Source organism: Littorina saxatilis, linkage group LG4, assembly GCF_037325665.1.
Source record: "Littorina saxatilis isolate snail1 linkage group LG4, US_GU_Lsax_2.0, whole genome shotgun sequence".
NCBI classification, from domain to species: Eukaryota; Metazoa; Mollusca; class Gastropoda; order Littorinimorpha; family Littorinidae; genus Littorina; species Littorina saxatilis.
In genome coordinates, this window is record NC_090248.1 from 9,720,495 (window position 1) to 9,728,286 (window position 7,792).

A 7,792-nucleotide genomic window follows, 5' to 3' on the forward strand; every position below is an offset into this window, starting at 1 on the left:
GTTAATGGTATGAGTGTAAGTGTAGGGGTTCTCGTATCGCGTGTGAAAGCCTAACAAGTCGCGTAAGGCGAAAATACAACATTTAGTCAAGCTGTCGAACTCACAGAAATAAACTGAACGCAATGCAATTTTTCAGCAAGACCGCATGCTCGTAGCATCGTCAGTCCACCGCTCGTGGCAAAGGCAGTGACATTGACAAGAAGAGCGGGGTAGTAGTTGCGCCGAGAAGGATAGCACGCTTTTCTGTACCTCTCTTCGTTTTAACTTTCTGAGCGTGTTTTTAATCCAAACATATAATATCTATATGTTTTTGGAATCAGGAACCGACAAGGAATAAGATGAAAGTGTTTTCAAATTGATTTCGAAAATTTAATTTTAATCATAATTTTTATATTTTTAATTTTCAGAGCTTGTTTTTAATACAAATATAACATATTTATATGTTTTTGGAATCAGAAAATGATGAAGAATAAGATGAACGTAAATTTGAATCGTTTAATAAATTTTTTTTTTTTTACAATTTTCAGATTTTTAATGACCAAAGTCATCAATTAATTTTTAAGCCACCAAGCTGAAATGCAATACCGAAGTTCGGCCTTTGTCGAAGATTGCTTGGCCAAAATTTCAATCAATTTGATTGAAAAATGAGGGTGTGACAGTGCCGCCTCAACTTTTACAAAAAGCCGGATATGACGTCATCAAAGGTATTTATCAAAAAAAGAAAAAAAGTCCGCGGATATCATTCCCAGGAACTCTCATGTCAAATTTCATAAAGATCGGTCCAGTAGTTTGGTCTGAATCGCTCTACACACACACACGCACAGACAGACACACACACAGACACACACACAGACACACACACAGACACAGACACACACACACACACACACACACACACACACACACACACACACACACACACACACACACACACACACACATATACACCACGACCCTCGTCTCGATTCCCCCTCTATGTTAAAACATTTAGTCAAAACTTGACTAAATGTAAAAGGATCTGTGGCCGGGAACATGACCCCAAACACACAAAAAGAATGTACATTGAAATGCTATTCAACTAAAAGCTTTACAGTGAGTCAACTAAGACGCAGTAAAAATACTACACTACAGCTGAGCTAAGATTACAAAGGATTGTCAAACGAGGATTTTCCGAGAAGCCTTTTCTGAATGACTTGTCTGTTTACCCATCAGTATCACATGTCTGCTTGTGGCTTGCATTGCAAACTTTGTTGTTGGTATTGTTACATTTAGTCAAGTTATGACTAAATGTTTTTAAATCGAGGGGGGAATCGAGACGAGGGTCGTGGTGTATGTGTGTGTGTGTGTATGTGTGTGCGTGCGTGTAGAGTGATTCAACTCAACTCAACTCAACTCAACTCAACTCAAATTTATTAATCCATATGGAAATTATGTTGTAACAATACTCATTTCCAATCAAAAGAATAAGAATGCATACTAAACACAGTCTCACTAACGCAAACAGTCATCCGTCAAGTCAAGTCTGCCAACTCACAACTCACTCACACAACAACAGCAACAGCAATACAAATTAACAAAAACCATAATTCCAATAACAAAAAGACGTCCAAGAGTCCACCTCCACATCCACGCACACACAAGGTTTACAAAGCACCACATGTCGACTAGAACACCGCACATTTGGGCTACGGTAATACAGTTACTAAAAATACATACATTACAGATAACCCAGCAACAGAGTACAGTAATAATTATGACAGAGAAACATGATAGAGGCCTCTAACATGTGATTGGTTGAAAGCATGGATAGCTCTGGGAACAAAAGAATTGCGGAAACGTGACGTTCTAGCAACCATAGCCCTCAGTCTACCACTCCTGTCAATGCGTCGAGAGTCAAATTCAGGTTTCAGTGGGTGTGTCTCGTCAGCCAAAATTGAGGTCAGTCTGTCAGTCAGTCGTCTCTGGCAAACTGATTCAATGGTCTCTTGCTTCTTGCCTACAACAGATCCAGCCTTCTTGACTAGCTTTTCTAGCCTGTCACTATCCTGTTTACTAAGATTACCCCCCCAGCACACACATGCATATGTCAACACGCTACCAACAGTGGACAGATAGAACATTTGCAGGATGTCATTACGAACAGAGAACGATCTAAGCTTCCTTAGACAGCACATTCAGACCAAACTACTGGACCGATCTTTATGAAATTTGACATGAGAGTTCCTGGGTATGATATCCTCAGACGTGTTTTTCATTTTTTTGATAAATGTCTTTGATGACGTCATATCCGGCTTTTCGTGAAAGTTGAGGCGGCACTGTCACGCCCTCATTTTTCAACCAAATTGGTTGAAATTTTGGTCAAGTAATGTTCGACAAAGCCCGGACTTCGGTATTGCATTTCAGCGTGGTGGCTTAAAAATTAATTAATGACTTTGGTCATTAAAAATCTGAAAATTGTAAAAAAAACATTTGTTTTTATAAAATGATCCAAATTTACGTTCATCTTATTCTCCATCATTTGCTGATTCCAATAACATAAATATGTTATATTCGGATTAACAACAAGCTCTGAAAATTAAATATATAAAAATTATTATCAAAATTAAATTTTCCAAATCAATTTAAAAACACTTTCATCTTATTCCTTGTCGGTTCCTGATTCCAAAAACATATAGATATGATATGTTTGGATTAAAAACACGCTCAGAAAGTTAAAACGAAGAGAGGTACAGAAAAGCGTGCTATCCTTCCCAGCGCAACTACTACCCCGCTCTTCTGGTCAATTTCACTGCCTATGCCGTGAGCGGTGGACTGACGATGCTACGAGTATACGGTCTTGCTGCGTTGCATTGCGTTCAGTTTCATTCTGTGAGTTCGACAGCTACTTGACTAAATGTTGTATTTTTGCCTTACGCGACTTGTTTTTCTTTTTCTTTGTACACGATTAAACCTTCTCCTTATTTCGACGGTATGTGAGGCCAAAAGGCATGTACCAATTATTTGCATGGTCGAAGTTTATCCAAAGTATGCTATCTCATGAAACATAGATATTGTCGAATGTAGTGTATGCATTTCCAGCAAAACAAAAGAAAATAGACAGACAGACAAACAGACCGACAGACAAACAGACAGACATACAAACAGACAGACAGATAGACAGGCAGACATACAGTCAGACTGACAGGAAGACAGACAGGCAGACAGACAGAAAGAAAGACAGCCATATTTTCAAAGACAAATCACACCAGACACTCATCCTCCCTCAATGCATCCATCCAAACACACAGACACACAAAAACGTACACTTGATACAACACCAACAATTCAAGGAAGTAAAAAGAGTTACTAGCATATAACTGGCCTAACTGAGACAATTGACCTTTGAATGACACTATTGCTTGTGAATGAGGTTATTTTATTTATTTATTTATTTGGTGTTTAACGTCGTTTTCAACCACGAAGGTTATATCGCGACGGGGAAAGGGGGGAGATGGGATAGAGCCACTTGTCAATTGTGAATGAGGTTATGATAAGTAAGAGATGATATACATCAGTGCTGTTACAAATCATGTCCGGTGGGTCAAGAGTGCTTCGAGAAAAGTGGAGACACTTACTATGTACACTGACAACATCTTGGCTTAAGAGAGAGAGAGAGAGAGAGAGAGAGAGAGAGAGAGAGAGAGAGAGAGAGAGAGAGAGAGAGAGAGAGAGGGAGAGAGAGAGAAATGCGCGCGCGAGCGCGTGTGTGTGTGTTTGTTAGTGAGTGAACATGTTTTTCTCGCCCGAGAGTGTGCTAAATCAAGTGCGAAAATGTAACGGAAGTGTGCAGCACATTTTCTCAAAAATTAAAGCAGGACCTCAACTTCGTGAATTTGCACGGGTCGCGTTTCTGAAATAAGTGGAAATAGAAGGAGATAATTATGTGTGTTTTAACGACGTAGCCTGAATTTCTCGGACATGTTTTTAAGAATGACGTACACTCCCTTCACACCCCTTGTTCTATTCCCCGCCCCCTTCAACTAACTCCATATGACCTCCTACCCCCCCCCCCCCCCCAAATCCCGCTCTACTCTCCCGTCCGCATCCGGTGTACTTCTCTCTTGCATGGCAAAGTGAGTTTTTTACATGGTTTTTTTTCTTCAAAATGTCCGTATAAACGTATAAACGTTTTTCCCCCCAATATAATATTCAAATCATATCTCTCATCATATGTTGTTGTTGTTATTGTTCGTCTTCGGCGTCTTTGTGCACGGCTGTATTTCTTAATTTCAAAACGTATGTGAGGCATGTTCTGCAAATGTTTCCAGTGCACCCACAGTATGCAACCACATGCAAAAGATACATTGCCTGTCCGTGCACGTTGTGTAATTTGCCGTCCGCATTCGGCGACCTTCTCTATTTTGTGCACGCACGCACAGGGGCTGGGCGGTGATATAATTTATACATGTACAGCTTTTCTGTCGCCTGTCCTCCACGCTTTCGTTGTCACTAAACAGCGTTAAAAATCACAGGCGCATGATCTTTATTCTGCCTTACCTGAAGTTGTAATTAATCCTTTTTTGCAATGTTTCGACGCATGGTCATGATTTACGCAAATTGTAAGTTACGCAAGCTTTGTTTAATGTGAAATGAATAGCCATTTTATGCATGCAGGCCACAGCACTGTGATTACAGGTATTATTTTGACTGATTGCCTATCGTACTGTTATTGATATTGCTACAGAACAGTAAGCAATGCCGATCTGTGATTTGCTCTGAGACAATTAGTGTTAGTTAAATTATTCCAGTGTGTGTGTGTGTGTGTGTGTGTGTGTGTGTGTGTGTGTGAGTGTGTGTGTGTGTGTGTGTGTGTGGTGTGTGTGTGAGTGTGTGTGTGTGTGTGTGTGTGTGTTTGTGTGTGTGTGTGTGTGTGTGTGCTTGTGCGCGCGCGTACTTGTGTACGTGTTCGAGCGTGCGACTGCGAGCGAGAGCGCGGTCATACATGCATGCACGCACGCACATATGCATCAGTCAGTATGTTATTTCTCTTTATCTAATTATATTTGAGCCTTTCAAGCTATGCTCTAACGGCAGTAAGTATAAAAGCAGTCCCAAAGAGCTTAATTAGAACAGATCAATAAAACTGTTCTGTAAAACGTTCCGTGAAAACATACACGTATTTTTGCTGTCTATTTGTTCAGCCGTTCGTGTCCCACCTGTTACACGAGCTTGTTGTGGTAATTTCACCCAAATGAGAAAATGTAGAAGCGTAATATACATGAGGAGGTGGATAGATATATCTTTATCAGATGCACACGAACTCGCACTAACTCTTACGAAGGATTATATATGTAAACAAAATGATTGAGTGCACGCAGACACGTATACAAGTACATACACAAAACAGACAGGGACAGGGAGAGGGAGAGAAATACACACACACACACACACACATACACACACACACACACACACACACACACACACACACACGCGCGCGCGCGCTCGCACTTATATACACATAAAACCAAAGACCCACAGACAAACACATCAGATCTTTGCAAAACGTTGAAACTTTCACCGGAACGTCTTTTTCTACACACAAACACTCACTGACGTACAGGCCCGCGTACGCACGGACATGTGCAGACAGATGCATCAACACATGTGTACACACAGCACGCACCATTATAGACCAACATTAGATGCACACATTAACTGCTATAACGCTTTTAGAACAGTGCTCCGTCAGTGAAACACAAATAATACAAAACAACTGTAAATGGGATGAACATATAAAATCTCTTGTTGCAAAGTGCAGAACTCTCGTAGCTTGCTTGCGTACATACAAATATAGACTGAGCCGAAAATCATTAGAAATTATGTATAAATCCTTCATTCTACCACACTTTGATTATTGCGACATAATATGGGACAATTGTAGCAAAACCCTAACAGATGAACTCGAAAAGTTAAACCTAGATGCAATACGAACAATCATCGGAGCTGTCCGCGGAACCAGTCACTTTAAGCTTTACGGAGAATCTGGACTCCAATCATTATCTGAAAGGCGTAACCGTCATAAACTAACAATGTTCCATAGAATTACTCACGACAAGACCCCCCCATACCTACAAGCAGCACTCCCACCTCTCGTAGCAGCCAACAACCCCTACCACAGACGCCGCCCCTTAGAACGAAGTATACCCCCACATCGAACAGAAACGTACAAAACATCCTTTTTTCCTTCGACAACAGTACTCTGGAACCAACTACCTGAACAAATACAGTTAACCGACTCCCTCGGGGAATTTAAACATTACTTAACAAAAGACGACACACAAATTCCCGTTTACTTCTACAGTGGCAGTCGACAAACACAAATAATCCACACAAAAATGAGACTTAATATTAGCGATCTAAAGAAAGACTTAGTTGAGCGACACCTTGCGGAAAATAGCGTATGCGACTGTGGTGATGGAACAGAAACTGCAACACACTTCTTACTAGAATGCCGTTTACACTTAGCTGCAAGAAACAACACAATCAACAAACTAACCAACAACCTCATACACACAGATATTCTACTTCATGGAAAGCCCTCCTTGCAAACAAAAATTAACAAAAAATCTTTTTAACAGTGCAGGAATTTATGTAAAAATAATGTAAAGTGAAAACAAAATCGATACGTCTACTCGTCTCTCTCTCTCTCTCTCTCTCTCTCTCTCTCTCTCTCTCTCTCTTGAATATGCATGAAAGGGGCCATGACAACTGGGTCACACGTGTTAAGTCTGTGTTGTGTGAGCTTGGTTTTGGCCTTGTGTGGCAATTTGGAAGCGTGGCAGATGAGAGACTATTCCTGCGCACCTTCAAAGAACGATTAAGTGAAAACTTTTGTCTGAAATGGCTCAATCATACGTCACAAAGTCCTCGCTTTGAACTTTACCACAGTCACAAAAGTCTGATCGGACGAGAACATTATTTAGACTTTATAAAAGTGAATATCTACAGGACAGCTCTCAGCAGGTTCAGACTTGGCGTCTCTCCATTCAGTGCACACAGGCAACGTTTTTCGCATTCGGAAGCAAGCCGGCTATGCCCTTTTTGTACAAATAAAACTGAGGATGAAATACATGTTGTCTTTGTGTGCCCAGTGTATCAGGCTATTAGAACCAGATATATTGGCATACCGGTTGACTCTCCATGCGAACTCCAACTGCGTGAACTGTTGAAAGGTAGCGACGAAACAAAAGCCGTAAGTTTTGCTAAATATCTATTCCTGGCTTGGAAAGCGAGGCAGAAGAGACTTGATGTTTGATTCGTGACATGAAAAATGTACCCCTCGGTATTACCGTTACCAGAAAGTGTTCATGGTTGATACACTGTTTGCTACGATGTATATATCTATATTGTGAGGTGACTATATTAGCAAGTAGTTGCAAGGGACGTTTCCGATTTCGCCGAGTCCATTTTGAGCTTGAAACCAGTCTTTGTTGATACTTTTAATGACCGTGAATTGATCGCCGGCACGAAATGACAGATAGCCCGGCAGTGCGCTGTTATACTGGTACAGTGCTCTGAACATCTTGAACTCTTGGGAGCTATGAGTTATGGCCACATTTTCTCACTGCGAGGGCCCGAATGAGATCAGTTTTCACTCATCGAAGTCTGCCTTCAGATTCAGGAGGTGATGGTGGCTGCCATATTTAATCACAAAATTTGCAAAATGTGGATTTGAGAAAGTATAAAAAGAAATATATGTTCCTGTAATGCGTATCTGTATTGAGATAAATGTTAGCCTTTTGAGCGTCTT

General features: G+C 40.7%; 1 protein-coding gene across 1 annotated transcript in view; it reads left to right on the plus strand.

Moving 5' to 3' along the window:
- Positions 1 to 6,793: 6,793 nt before the first annotated feature.
- Positions 6,794 to 7,792, plus strand: part of LOC138963927 (uncharacterized) — a 60,083-nt gene continuing 59,084 nt past the window's right edge. Inside the window, exon 1 of the mRNA XM_070335789.1 lies at positions 6,794 to 7,234. The gene's annotated coding sequence lies outside the window, so the exon portion shown is untranslated. The remainder of the gene's footprint in view (positions 7,235 to 7,792) is intronic.